Source organism: Nicrophorus vespilloides, unplaced genomic scaffold (assembly GCF_001412225.1).
Source record: "Nicrophorus vespilloides isolate i.1.1-1 unplaced genomic scaffold, Nicve_v1.0, whole genome shotgun sequence".
In the NCBI taxonomy this organism is placed as follows: Eukaryota; Metazoa; Arthropoda; class Insecta; order Coleoptera; family Silphidae; genus Nicrophorus; species Nicrophorus vespilloides.
This window is the reverse complement of record NW_017100088.1, coordinates 230116-246638: the sequence shown is the minus strand read 5'-3', so window position 1 is coordinate 246638 and position 16523 is coordinate 230116. Positions and strand designations below refer to the sequence as shown.

Here is a 16523-nt window from a genome sequence, read left to right as displayed (position 1 = left end):
CTAAATCTCGACAATCGAATTCAAAATCCCGACAGTATCAAAATCTGGACCATAATCCGGACAGTATCAATATCCCGACAGTAACAAATTCCTGATAGTATCTGTTTGAGTGCAACAGCGGTTGTGAAAGGTGGTACACCATGAAGTTGGCGAAGAAGCTTAGATCGGAGGTGTTAGGCATGGAGAACAGCATTATTACATAAGTAACATTATTATTAGAATATTAAACTAGTAGTTGAATGGAGTGTTACTTAAGAATTTTATTAACTATAGTTGTAAGCGATGTCTAAAAGGTAGTAATAAACCGCCATCTTAAATCCACAAACTTGGTAGACTTATTCATAACCTTAACAATAAGATATAATCAAAATCTCGTCTATTATGGATTATGATTGTCAGGATTTTGATAATGTTGGGATTATGGTTGTCGAGATTTTAATACTGTCCGAATTTCGAATGTCGAAATTTCGGTTATCGGAATTTCGATTGACACTGATGAGGTATTGCTATAATTAATATTTAGAAGCAATCCACCTTATTTTTTTTTTGTAAATTTTAAAGAGACGCCTATGATTTATACCAATTATCTAATAAAACCAAATGATTTCCTCATCATTACTATTTTTTTATGCTTATTAGATTTGAAAATTTTAAAGTAAATTTAACATTTTAACAAAGCAAATCCAAATGACCTTGAAATGAACAAAAAAATCTCTATAACTTTCCACTAAACTACTAACCAACGATTAAATAAATTTCATAAATAAATGATCGTATCCACTATTCCGACTGATTCTAATGCTACTACGACTTTCGTTCGTAATTGTGTTTCAGATACGAATCGCTCGGTTCGTTCCTCGTTCATTATTATACGGTTGAAATGTGCAATTTATTGCAAATAATCATTCGACAGATACACAACGAACCATAAAGGAAATTTATGGCTTCGCAGAAATAAAACCATGGCAATAAAAAAAATAGAGAAATAATTAAACAAATAAATAAGTTTATCGTCCATTGTGTTCGGACACGAATAATTGCATAATAAAATTTCTAACAATCCTTTATTTTTTAACTTGCGTTTCCTCGTTTAATTAATCGAGCAGAAAATTAAGCTTAATGAAAATGGGATGGACTCTCGTCTGACCCAAATATCAAATGAATTCAAAGGATTATCGATTATCCATTAAAGAAGGCTTCGCTGTCATCTCTTCACCGCTTCTTTTGTTTTGTTTGGTGCGATTTGCATTTATATACGTTAAAAGGATCATTAAATGAATTCCAGTTTTTCTTTTCTCCTGAAGCTTTTTAAATTGGTTTGTTTTTTTATGGTATATTTACTTATTGGGTTTTCAACTCATTTTAGATTCATGGGCTGATTCAAATTAACTTAATTAAAATTATTTCTCTTGAATGTTATAACTTAGCCTCGATAACAAAGTAATACCGGAAAGCCACAGGAGAAGAAAGAGCAAAGTTTAAATTAAGTTTAGGAATCTCTTCTACAAGATGTTACACGTAAACTTGGAAGTATCAAAAAAGAAAATAAATTGTTATAAATATAACTTAATACTAAAATAAAATTGGATTTTAGTTATTTTATTATGTACAATTTATTTATAATATCAAGTTTCAGCAAATTTTAACTTTATAATTCTTCACGAGAAGTTTAAATTAAGTTTAAGAATCTCTTCAACAAAATGTTACACGTAAACTTGAAGTATCGAAAAGAAAATAAACTGTTATAAATATAACTTAATACTAAAATCAAATTAGATTTTAGTTATGTAATTATGTATAATTTACTTATAATAATTAAAATTTAACTTTATAATGTTAGTTTATTCATATTACATATTTATTGTTGTCTTCAGAAAATCTAAGAGTTTAGCTAAAAATTAAGTGTCAGCAAATGAAACTCAATAATTTTAGCTTTAATTTGCCTATTTGTTCATTAATATATCTTTGGTGGTTTTCGAGTATTTTTTTTTACTTTTTCAAATGAAATATATAATTATAAAAAAAACTGTATATCTTCTAATTAAACGGGTATAATTAAATTAAAACCTATAACATTAGCTTTTATTTGCATATTTCAATAGTACGATTATATCTTTTGTGGTTTCTGAGTAATTAAATAAAATCTAAGGACTGAGCATTTTCAGATCAAATATTTGATTAATTGAAATTTAAGATTAAATTATAAGAAAACTGTAAATCGTAGTGACAATCAGATATAAACGAAATAAACTCTAAACTTTTATGTTTTATTTGGATATTCAATTATTATTATAACATTTGTAGTTTTCGAGTAATTTAATAAAATCTTGAAATTTAATATTTAAATATTGTTTCATAGATAAGCAATCATAAATAAATTGGATTTAACTATAGGTTTGACATTAATTTTAATCATTTTTATAACATTTGCAGTTTTCAAGTTATACAATAAAATTTAAGGAAAAAGTGATATTTTTACGGTTTTCATGATCAGTTTTCAAGAGTTTGCTTTTTTGCCTTAAACCTCCAATAATATTTGTCAATAATATATTCTAGAATTAAATAGCAAAACAGACAACTTATTTTTTTAGTAAGATGTTAACATAATAAGTATAAATGATTAGTTAAATTTGTTGTGTATGTTATTGTAGATAATGATGATTATTGTAATTGCAAATTATATGCTATTATGTTTGTCTGTAATCGAAAGGTCAACGTATACGTACATTGGGACTGATGATTCGGATCAAATCAACTTTAGTGAAGTGTACATAAATGAGTTTTATAATCAACTGTGGATTCTGACGGAAGGCAAAAACAAGTGTATGTCAATTTTATTGCAACGATATGTCAGAATTGCATATCACAAATAATGTTCGCACATACAAGGTCATGACGCAGGCGACTCTGTGACGTGCTGTAAATGGTTTATGGTTAAACGCAACCAGGGAAATCCGATGTAATGAAATGAAATGCCGAAAACAGTTCCTCATGTAATGTAAAACCACTTTGATCCAAAGTCGTTACATTACCAGAGACTCAAATAATGAATTCGCTGCATCACACATCAAAAGCGCCTGTTAAGTTAACTTTAATTAAAGGAAAATTTTACTGTCGTGCAATGGCAGTTAATATGTGTGCAATTATTTGGCGCCAATTCGCATTCTAGACACGAGATCTCGTGTGTTCGAAAACAATTTACTTTTATTGATTCGCCTGTTGTGTAAGTCAATTTTCGAGATTGTGACGCGGATGCACCGAAGTTACATAACGCCCGAAGCGCAAGCAAGCAAAGGATGAAGATGAGGACAATAACGAGTTCAATCGAATGATTGCCCCGTTTGATTGTTTACGCACGAGCGTTAATCGCGTGCTGCGTTCTTCAATTCATTTCCTGCTGTTTATTTATTTCTCTTCTGCTGCATCCAGGATTGACCTTCAGGGTCAATGTCAATGATGTTCCTTCTGTTTGTTTATTTATTATTTTTGTTTTGTTTTGTTATTTCTATTAATAGTTTTATTTAAATGAGGAACGTTTCGGATTTTTGCGCACGCAACGTTCAATTTCCACCGATAAATCTGTCCTGGCAAAGTGTCCTACGAATGTTTATTTATAGAGATTCTGCACTTGGCAAGCGCTTAATTAATATGGAGTTGCGGTAGGTTCGCATAACAGTCGCAGTTTCGAGAAACTTTGCACGCGCCGCAGGATTAAAAGTGGAGGAAAATGCCCGTGTTTATGCGGATTCCAAGAACCACATGTTTTTAATTTGAAAAAAATAAAATAAATATTCAGCAGGAAAATCTAGTCTAGACATCATTATGGAAACGTAATAAACCATGTAATTCATAATACTCGGTCACGTGCATTCGAAAACACACTAGATTTATGCTGTCCTGAAAAGTTGATTTGCTGCTCTTCTTATTATTTTTCTTCTTTTCGGCTTTGTTTTTAGTTCTTGGATGCCGGCCAACTTGATTCATAAACAAACAAAACCGTACGTTCTGATTGAGTTGGATGTTTTTAGAAAGACAACAAAGGAATTGCGATGGAAATCATTTTCCAATTATATTTACTGTAGTAAACAAAAAATACTGGTATAAACTTTGACTTTTGCTATTTAAGAAGTTTTAGTTCTTAGATTTCATTGATTTCATAAATTGTAAAATAATAGTTTAATATCAAAACGCATAATTCTTAAAAAGTTCTGAAAAAAGATGTGTAGAAAATTCTGGTTCGTGTCTAGACGACAAGATAAAAAAAATAACACCGACGAAGAACAACAAAAGAAGCTGCATATTTTACTCTATGTCTTGTCTAAATTTTTATTTGAATTATTTTAGTTTTAAATTATTTCATTACAGAAATTGCGTAACTTCATTGCACAAGTAACGCTTAATGTTTAATTGCAAGTAAGTAAATTATTTGTACCTGTGTTATTACCGTTTGTTATACAGTAGAAATAAAATTCTTGGAATATAAAACAAGAAATTAATTCGTTCAATATGGATTTGCAGATCAGTAATAATGAGTTAATGAATATCGCCGTCGGCAACATTTTCCTTATTAATTGCAATTCGTTCTGACCTAATGGTCGACTAATTGAGTGTAAATCGCAACATTTTAATAACGATGATTTACGAGCCAATTAAATTAATGAATGCGGTTAGAATTTCTAGCCAGGATTATCGTATCTCACAGGTTTTCGATTCTGATCGATACTGCGAGCATCCAATTTCCTTCCAGTTCACACGCAAACCATTAATTTTAGTACAAAAACTTTGAGAATACATCTTTTATATTTTTTATATTCTAAAATCTTAACTTCATCAATTTCTGTGTAGTCAATTTATTTATAATTGCATTATATAATTTTAATTAAATGTAGAAATATCAAAGATACTTTACTATATAACATATCAAGTTAGTTTAAACAAGTGAAAATTTATTGACATATTATATTGGAGATTATGTTAGAGCGGACGATTGGCGGATATATCCGCCAACTGTGGTACAGAAATACAATCTTGAAAATTCTCCGTAAAGAGTTAAATTAGGTTATGTAAATTGACTTGATTATGATACATTAAGTATATAAGTTAATAGCTATTGGTATACTATGTTAGAGGATTGGTTAAGTTAAATGTAAGAGTAGAATAATTAAGTCATGTTAGGTTATATAGGTTAACTTGTTTACAATATAATAAATCAAGATATGTTATTTTTAGTTTGTAGTTTAAAGAATCTTTATTGCTTGGGATTTACAAATTTACAAGTTTAAGTATACATTTGAAGATCTATGTGGGCTTAAGTTTTTGCAGTTATTTCTTAACTATATTAGAAGGTTGGTTAGATTGAATGTAAGATCGGACATATTAAGTCAAGGTAGGGTTAAGTTAGTTAGCCAACTATGTTAGGTTGGCTAGCTATCTAAACCAGAGATTCCCAAAGTGGTCTATATCGACCCCCAGGGGTCTATGACAACCTGCAAGGGGTCTACGTCAGCGAAAAAATTTGGGGTCCATGAAATGAAAATGGGGGTCCACGATAGTGGATCTCAACATACACTGATAGTACCTATTTACTTATATTATACTATCTTATAATATAAAGACATATACATTATTTATAAAAGTACCTATGAAGTAAAAAAAGCAATACATTTTGATCTTGTAAAAACCTGCACATAATGATATACCAGTATCATCTTGTTACAAGCATACGCGCAGTCTCAGAGCAAAGATCTTAATAATTATAAAGATGTCCCAATATATATAATAAATTTACAAAAAATCAGGTAAGTAGGGTGTCTACCCAAACCCGAAAAACATGGCAAGGGGTCTACGACACAAAAAAGTTTGGGAACCTCTGATCTAAACCCATCATTGACTTAATCTGTGTGAAAAGTTATCAAGTTATGACTAAGTTGCATTTAAAGTTTAGACAACGGTATTATCCATATATTGAGTTTAGGATATTTTTATTTAGAAGTGCTTAAAACCTAAAAGCTACTGTTCGAACGCAACTTGATTAGGTAATCACGTAAGATTAAGAGCTCGATTAATAATTACTCGCAAGATTTTAATTGCTAATCACTTGCCTCGTGGATGTGTTCGAAACATTAATTACAAAACATTCCCCAAATCGATATGCATTTCTAATTATACCGAAATTACGTAACGTCGTATTTGGTTATTATTAACGATGTATCCAAAATATTTTCGTGTGCGTAAAAATATGTTGGCCGCACGGCGATTCATAGAGAAGTCGTCGTAATTTCCTGCCACTTGCCAATGTAAATATTGAGCTGTGTAAAATCCAAAAATATGTAACAAAAATTCCATTTCTATTTAGGGTAAAAATGTAAATATTAACTAGAATCGATAGACCAAAGCCTGGATAAGCTCGATCCGGCACGTTTTATTTGCATGAAATTAATTCGCCGTACCCGTTTTTGCGCAAATAATCGATACTGCACGTTGCACGGATTCGTTTGTTTGTTTATTTGTTGTTTGTTTGTTTGTTTGCACCAATTGCGTGCGATGGAATTGGAATATCGTCGGGACGGGCCCATTTAACGGCACCGCCGTCATCGTGGGTGTGCTTTGATTGCAAACAGTTTCGAAGCGTCGCTTTCTTTCGCAATTTGTCTGGTGTTGTAGGTGGTATTGAGAGGCATTTCGAAGGGACGTTTTTGACAGAAGAATAATTGCTGTTTCCGCGAGGATCAAAGCAATTCGCACCTTGCGAATGACAATGGTTTCTTGGAATCGGTCGGAGGCCATAAACAACAATACGTTGAGTACTAATCGCGATTTACGACCATGTAAATCACGTGCTGTTCGAACACATCATCGCCTCAAGTTTCTTACACTCTATGGGGATTTCATTCACATAATTTTGGTTTTAACCTGATTTTAATACTTCAATGTTTCCATTAGCGTCAACTGTCTTAGCGCTAATTTTCATTAGCCGAGACGCGGCTCAATTAATTTAGTGGAAAGCTGAATGCAAAGCAGACCTATTCATTCTCACCTAGATCGAGGCCCAATGGAACACTGTCACTCTTCATTACCATACCTGTACTTGCTCTTTTTTTGTTCTGTATTTCTATTCGTTATGATCATTATCATGAATTAACTGTGTTAAGTTATTATACAAGTTGTAACATAAATTCATTTACAACCAGATTATATTTACATATAAGTTAGATCTATTGACAAACAAATTTTACAACATATTAGGATTTCAATTGTTATATACTTTTATTTCTACTATCAAAATCATCTAAAATTGGATGAAATTGAAAAGTAATATCAGAAGAAATATACGTCTGTTATATATTAACAAAACTTTGATTATATTACTGTATAAGAACAGTAGAATAATTCTAAGTCTGTACAATATGAGATGCGGTGGAATGGAAAACGGTAATAAAATTGTTGCACAACATTCGGTGTTGCACAATTACGAAAAGATTAAATGACGTGCACAGAAGCGTATTTACCTTTTCCTCGTTTCGCTCAGGGAATGAAAAAAAAATTGCACAACAATTAAGGAGACAAAGAGACTGAGCGTAGAAAGGAAAAGGTTATTTGAGCAAATGATACATGAAGTAAATTATGAAATTACATTTAATATTACATACAAATATTATTAATGAATTTAAATTTTAAGATAGTTAAGCAACGTTTGTCATTAATATTATGAAAGTATGATTTTTTCGTCATCTAGTTTACTTAAGGTAGTTAAACTATGTTTAATTTGAATTGGTGATAGTCGCTAAGTATTTGACAAAAAAATGACTTATTTGACAAGAATAACATAATTCAACGTTTGTTATAGATTAGTCATTAATCATTTGAAAATATCATGTTTCTTCATCTTTTAGTTCATTTAAGCTATTTAAGTAATGTTTCATTTGAATTGGTGATAGTCATTAAATATTTGTCATATTTGACAAAAGGAACAAAATTAAAAAAAAAATGTAGATTTGTCAATAATTTTTTCAAACTATAATTTTTGTTCATCGGTAAGAATCTTTTTTAATTTGACAACAATATATGTCAAAATTTGACATTTTACAAAAATATTTCCAACGTTTGTTATGGATTTGTCATTAACATTTGCAAATATCTTGTTTTTCGCCTTCTAGTTCATTCAAGGTAGTTAAACTTAAACTTAATTTGAATTGGTGATAATCGTTAAGAGAATTTCACATCAATATTTGAGAAGAACAAAAAAAATAAAAAATAATTAATTGCAACGTTTATTATGGATTTATCAATAATATTTTGAAAATATTCTGTTTTCCATCTCCTAGTTCAATCAAAGTAGTTAAGTTATACTTAAATTAGTGATTAAATCGTTAAGCATTTAACAAGTGTAATAAAGTTTAAAAGAAATTTAAAAAGTTTGTCATGGATTTGTCATTATTTTTTTGAAACTATACTGTTGTGTTATATTCTAGTTCATAGAAGGTAGTTAAGCAACATTTTAATTGAATAGGTAAGAATTTCTACGAACTTGACAACAATATGTCAATATTTGACAATTTACAAAAATGTTTGCAACGTTTGTCACGGATTTGTAATTAATATTTAGAAATATCTAGTTTTTCATTATCTAGTTAATTCAAGGTAGTTTAAGCAAATTTTATTTGAATTGGTGATAGTCATTACGAAATTGACACCAATATTAGAAATATTTCACAAGAGAAACAACATTAAAAAAAGTATATATTTAACAAAATTTGTACAAATAACATAATAACATAAAATATGGGAATATTTTGAAAATAACCTTTTTGTGTCTTCTAGTTTTATCAATGTAGTTAAGCAGTTATTAAGTATTTGACTTATTTGACAAGAACAACAAAATTTCAAAATAATGCAACGTATTTTGAAAATATACTAGTTTTCACCTAGTTCAATCAAGTTAGTTAAGCTACGTATTATTTTAATTGGTGATAGTCGTTAAGTTAATTTGACACCAATTTTTGACAAGAGCAACAAAATTAAAAATAATGACTGCAACGTTCATCATGGATTTTTCAATGATATTTTCAAAATATTCTGTTTTCTATCTCCTAGATCAGAGGTTCCCAAACTTTTTTGTGTCGTAGACTTGTCATGTTTTTCGGTTTTGGTTTTTTTGGTTTACCTGATATTGACTTTTTGTAAATTTATCATTTATATTGGGACATCTTTATAATTATTAAGATCTTTGCTCTGAGACTACGCGTATGCTTGTAATAAGATGATACTAGTATATCATTATGTGCAAGTTTTTACAAGTTCAAAATGTATTGCGACCACAAAGCGAATGCCTACATCCTACAACCTACACAATTATATAAGCATATATATTTTTTTTTTACTTCATATGTACTTTTATAAATAATGTATATGTCTTTATATCATAAGATAGTATAATGTAAGTAAATAGGTACTATCAGTGTATGTTGAGATCTACTATCGTGAACCCCCATTTTCATTTCATGGACCCCAAATTTTTTTTCGCTGACGTAGACCCCCTGGGGGTCGATATAGACCACTTTGGGAATCACTGTCCTAGATCATTCAAAATAGTTAAGTTATACTTAAATTAATGATAGTCGTTAAGTATTTGACAAGAATAAAGTTTTAAAAAAATATGAATCGTTTGATCGTGATGATTTGTCATTTGTTCTTTCAATCTATACTTTTTTTTCATCTTCTAGTAAATTCAAGATAATTAAACAACATTTTATTTGAATGGGTAAGAATTTCTACGAACTTGACAACAATATGTGTAAATATCCACTTTTTTATTATCTAGTAATTCAAGGTAGTTTAAGCAAAGTTTTATTTGAATTGGTGATAGTCCTTAAGTAAATTTGACACCTATTTTTAATATATTTGAAAAAAGAAACAATATTAATAAAAAATGTATGTTACAAAGAGAAAATTATTACAAATATAGAAGTATATGGGAAAGCGTTCGAAAGAGTACAACAACTTCCATTTGTACATTTCTGTGATTGATTGCATATTCTAACAATTCAATTAGAATTTGTGCATAAATGCCCTCATTTTAAACAACAATTCCCTAAAGCCATTTCAGATGTTAATATTAACTGTTCACATATCAATTCCTATAAATAAATAATTGATATTTTGGACAGGTCAAAATGGATGCGTATCTATTAGAAATCTAACGAATTGTTATTCATTTATGGAAAATTATGAAAACGATAATTGGCGTTTTCGCAGTTTCCGAATCGCTTGCAGCGCGCACATAATATACACACACACATACGCAATAATTACCAATGATGAGACTTCGTGTCAAAAGCACTGCGCCATTCTCATATTTCACACGTGCCTAAATTATATAAATATGCATGCGAGGATAATTTACAACACGTGAACATTTGTGGACAATTTTATGGACATTCCCGAAGCTACAATTACAAAAACTTGTTATTTTGCTCTATATATTACAGTTAAATGTCAAAATTTTTGACGTAAAATGACAGCTGTCATTAAACAATAGTGAGTCGGGACCTATAGGTCAAAGCTCTGTTTATACATTTGTATAAACATCAGCATAAAGATTTCATATTTACAATTTTGTTTGAAGATCTATAAGAACGTACGACTTCAGACATATAATATGATAAGTGACGTTGCCCTCCTATATACATATACAGTCTTGTGAAAGCGCAGAATATGAGATTTGAAACGTGCTCAAAGAGATGAGTGTCAATAGAGAAGGGACTCAAATCGGATGAACACAGCTGTACAGACGGATGCGATTCCCATCGCAAACCAACCGAAAAATCTCTTTGTTTTTCCAATCAGACAATTTGTATTGTATCATACAACATTTTTTTTATGTCTAGTCTGGAGTCTTTTGATCTTATTAATGATATAAATTATCCAAGAGGAGAATTTATTAAATTCTACAATTTTTCTCTTTCTTTTTTAATTACAAAGTTTGAAATATGGTTGTAATAAATATTATATAAATTACTTTAATAAGTATAAATTATAATAGTATAATAACGGTAATAAATGTAGACAGGATGGAATTTCTTTATAAATTTAATCAATATGAAGTTATTGGTTGTGCTAAACGTAGAAATATGGGGGTTGATGCCCGGTGACCTATTCAAAAGAGCCACGTAGGGCCGCTCCAGCCGTTGCAAAACTGTCTGAGGGGTTCGCAGAAATCAATACTAAATCCTGTTTCCTACTTTCCAAAACACTATAAGCGTAGATAATAGTTATATGAACATCTTTCTAAAGAAAAATGTATTTTGTTTGTACTAAATCTCTGTTTATTTGCATTTTAAGTAGTTAACTAACTTGTAAGATTACTGACTTGTAAATAGAATTTATATAATAACTTTTTACTAGTAGTTTAGGTATATATTTATTTGAGTAATGAGTAATATAAAATGCTAATATTTTGTACATTTAATATGGATCAGATCAACATTTCTATAAAAAAAAATGAATTACTACAATTTTTATATTTTTCAAAAACTTTATTTTGATTATAATGTAATTTTCTTTCATATATTTTCAGACAAAAAGTTCGTAGGATTACTAATAAAATAATATTTTTTAGCCAACATTCAACATAGTCTCCTTCAAGAGTGATACATTCATTCTAACGCTTCTCTACCATTTCGGTATCTTTCTTGTAGAACAATTTATCTTTAGCCTCAAAATTTGGCTTTCACCCTTTGCTGTCCACTCAGCTGACGACCGATTTGACTCTGGAGTGTAGTGGTGAATCCAGGTTTCATCCTTATGAAAAAATCCTTTTTATTTCGCTTGAACAGTTCTAAACAGCGCTCGCAATCATCAATTCGTTGTTTTTTTTTTGTCCAATTTGACCTTAAACGCGGTATCCATTTCGAACAGAACTTTCTCATGATCAAATGTACATGTAAAATGGTGAATACAGTGACTTCTGATTACAGTGATACTTCTTCAGGGCGTTAGCTATCTCACACAACTTCAATTTACAATCGGCAAAAAACATTTTGTGGACTATTTTTAAGTTTTCTGCAATAATTGCCGAATGTGAGCGATCAACAATTATGTCTGTATGACCAAGCCATTGCTTTGCTTGAACGGTATTTTTTCCCATCAAAAAGCAATGTTTTATCAACACACGAAATTCAGAATTTTTTCCATTGTTTTGAAAATTAGAAAAGTAGTGTTAGTAAAACCACTGTAACTAAACGTCAGATTGTCATGTCAATTTTGATAGGCGTCGTCTGAAGGTTGGTACTTCCTAAAAATCATATGAATTTGTCGATATAGGCGCCACCTATATGTTATCCTACAAACTTATTAAGTGAGGTGTAAAATTTATTTAAATTCGATTCTTATGATTCATTAAAAAACGAAGCTCAATTAAACTAAAGTAAATTTTAGTTAAACTAAATCATTGTTAATCCAAAACTCATACGTTTTTGTACAGATTTAGTACATTTATTTATTGCTTAAACCATTTTCAATCTTGAGGCAAAAAAAATGATAATAACTTTATGAATCATTTACATTTTAACTAATACAAATATTGTAGATATTACATTGATTACAAAATACACACTTGAAGTAACAAATTGCGATAAGAAATTCTCAGTGTTATATTTTTTTTCTCGAAAAGTGAAATATTACTGAGAAAATCAAATTAAGGTGTTTTGGCAGTACCAAATTGAAAGAAGTCCAAATTGTAAGACAGGATATTATCATTTTTTCACTTTTGACAACTTTCCAAATTTTAATGCCAAAAATTGTAATAGTTTAATTTTTATTGTTTCCACGTACATTTTGAAACTCAAAACGTTTGAATTCACTCACTATCTTTGATCTATATTTATTTTGGCATAGATAACAGATCTTTACGATTATTACACTATCTTTGAACTAGAAAATAAAAGTTGTAAATTTTACTATTAGAAATTTTATTTGCAAGGTTTCATGGTTTCGCAATAAATTATATTTATTACATTTTTATTACAAATTAAAAATCAATCATGATTTTTCTTATACTCAAATGTATATATTTTATAGTTAAAACTATATTTAATGAAATAACTAGTTATCTATTATAATTATATTTGACTATTCATTACTTTATCTAGTTAATTCATGTAATAACAGCTTCGCAAAGTGAAAATAATGAAATTGTATATAATTAATTCTAAAACGTATTTATTAATTTCAATTATCAAAATTTGTCTTCCAATATGTTTTTAATGAATATAAAAAAATTACAAAGAGTATTTGTAATTGTACAAAAAAATGAGAAAGCCACTTTTAACAACGATTTTTTTGTTGTTTCTTGAAAGTGATTAAATTTGGTAAAACGTAAACATAACATTCGAAGATTGAAATATGAATTCGGTACTTTCTTCTCGTGATGTTTTTGGTTTAAAATGTGTACATTTTACAGTTAAAACAATAGTTAATGAAATAACTAGTTATTTCATAAAATATCTATTACAATAATACTTGACTATTCTTAACTTTGTCTAGTTAATCCATATAATAGCTGCTTCGTAAAGTGAAAATAATGAAATATTTCACTTGAATAATTCAATATTAAAACTAAATATTTGAAATATAAATTTGATCAATAAAATTAGTAAATATCTGAAATTGTATACAATTCATTGTAAAACTTATGTATTAATTTGAATTACCAAACATTTTTAGTCTTCCAACAATATTTTTTATTGATACACTAACAGTTTTTATATATATACAGAACAAATTGAGAAAGTCACTTTTAACAACGTTTTTTTGTCGTTTTTCGAAAGTAATTAAATTTGGTAAAAAGTAAACTTAATAATCGGAGATTAAAATATTAACTCGGTACTTTCTTCTCGTCATTAACTGAGCGATAAATAAGAAGACTTTACAATGAATTATAACCTTCCTGCTCCTGCGGCATCGCGTCTTTCGCTGTCAATAAGTGCGCTTAATTAGGTAATTATTCAATTAAAATTTAACTGGCTTAAGGGAGAGAGAGAGAGAGAGTCGTTAAAGTATCTGAGCACAAAGAGACCCGACCCGATTGAGCGTTTTAAATCACATCTCGACGCGTAATTTAATTATAATAATCATGATTATTAATATTGCCAGAGACATAGATTGAAGAGAGACACACAGAGAAAAACCGCACAAAGGGAATGTTTAATTTCTCATCTGGCATTTTACACTGTAATTAAAACCTTGAGTCGTGTGCAATTGCTGTTTAATTACGCTTTGTTTCATTCGACATTACATTTTTATTATGTTACGCAAATGCTGAGAGAATTATCGTGAATACATTGATGACCCAATGACCTTAGAATATGTACGAAAAAATATAGATATTCGCGTACCCAAAATTATTAACATCAATATTGAGTATGATTAATCGTGTGTGCTTTACGTGTTTGATGACAATTTATTATGAAATAAGCAATAAATTATTAACAATTTTTTTGTAAATGTTTATTTAAAAAAAACGTGTAAATATTGAGTATTTATTAGTGTGCTAGTGAATTGTTAATATAAATAAAAATAATGTTTCTTTTTTTTTGTTGATTATAGTAATTATGCTGCTGTAAAACGAAAAGGAAACGCGGAAACTCATTAACGAATTATTTCCACAATTGTGGATGTATTAATTAACTCGAAATTGCGATAACAGGATTTCCATCAGTTCCAAAATTCAACAACTAATTATTGATTTTCTATTATATAATAGTGCTAAAGCAGCAGACAATGAAATTGATATTGATATTGATCACCCGTTCAATTGCTTAACTTTCATAAGAGAAACGTAGTTTACGAAAAATATTGGTCAACCGTTCAGTTATTTAACTTTCATAAGCAATTGCATTATTTTTATTATAAATTTATTTGGAGAAACCTAAATTGCGCTAAATATTGGTCACCCGTTCAGTTATTTAACTTTCATAAGGAATTGCATTATTTTTATTATAAATTGATTTGAAGAAACGTAAATTGCGCTAACTATTGATCACCCGTCCAATTGCTTAACTTTCATAAGAGAAACGTAAAATGCGAAAAATATTGGTCACCCGTTCAGTTATTTAACTTTCATAAGCAATTGCATTATTTTTATTATAAATTTATGTGGAGAAACGTTTGCGCTAAATATTGGTCACCCGTTCAATTATTTAACTTTTATAAGCAATTAAATTATTTGTTTTTCAATTTTATTTAGAGAAAAGTATATTTCGAAAAACATTGGTCATCGGTTCAATTGTTTAACTTTTATAAGCAATTAAATTTATTTCAAGAAATGTAAAATTATTGTATGTATATTTGTAAAGTAAATTAGAAATATAAGTAATAATAAATAACGAGCTGTAATTATTTTAATTATAAACTATTGCACATATTTTTTTTCTAACTTATAGTAATTATTGCACAAGGTTGTGTACATATTAAGACAATAATTAATAGTTTAATTATAGCAATATGCAAGTTACATCGTAGATAGTTCCAAAGCTAACGTGGAAAAGTTTAAATAATTATGTTGCACAATTTTATTAATTTTTATTCGATCATAATGTATTGTATTATGCCTCAAATTTAGGATAATTATTGTGTTTTTAAGTTGCAAAATTAAGTAAAGACAACAATATAAAAAACGTCTTTGTAACAGTTTTATAACCTTCTTTATACCTTTAAGACTCTTAAATTTACTATTTTGTGTTCCTTTTTTTCAACTTTTTTTCTACTAAAACTTTAATCATTTTTTCCTTTAAATCAAACTATCAATGTACACGTGACAAAAACCTTCATGTCACTGCTATGTATACTTTTTTAGTTTATAAATTTGGATTTTAAATCAATATTTTGATGAGTATTAAGATTTATTAAATAGTGATCCGCTCAGGAAAATATTTAGTCTTTCTACCTTTAAAACTATAAACTTTAGAGCGTATATGTTACTATTTTGGGTTCTTTCTTTTGAAACTATCATCAGTTTGTTTTCTTCTTAAACGTTCATCATTTTATTTCCATTTAAATCAAACTATCAGTGTACACACGTGAAGAAAGAACATTGTTATCACTACTATTTCTACTTTTTATTTTAAGTTTATAAATTTTGACTTTAAATCAATATTTTGATGAAAATTAAGGTACAATTGATCCACTAAGCAAAAATATTTAGTATTTTTACCTTTAAAACTATACAATTTAGATCACTACTGTGTTTCTTCTTTTAAAATTATCATCAGTTTATTCTACTAAAAGTTATTTTTTTTCCTACTTAAATCAAACTATCAGTGAAGATGTGACAAAAGAACATTGATGTCACTACTATATCTACTTTTATTGTAAGTTTATAAATTTGGATTTTAAATCAATGTGTTGATGAGTATTAAGGTACAATTATTAAATAAAGATCCGCTCAGCAAAAATATTTATTCTTTTTACCTTTAAAACTATAAAATTTAGAGCCTAAAAATCACTTTAGTGTGTTTCATATTTTA

General features: G+C 28.7%; 1 protein-coding gene across 4 annotated transcripts in view; it reads right to left on the bottom strand.

Annotated features, from left to right (window-relative positions):
* Nucleotides 1–16523, bottom strand: part of LOC108567417 (dual 3',5'-cyclic-AMP and -GMP phosphodiesterase 11) — a 182912-nt gene that overhangs the window by 157668 nt on the left and 8721 nt on the right. The window contains exon 1 of one of the 4 annotated variants that reach the window (XM_017927864.1): nucleotides 2727–2743. The exons of the other annotated variants lie outside the window; for them this stretch is intronic. The gene's annotated coding sequence lies outside the window, so the exon portion shown is untranslated. Of the gene's footprint in view, nucleotides 1–2726; nucleotides 2744–16523 lie in introns of those variants that run through there. 4 annotated transcript variants of the gene reach the window in all.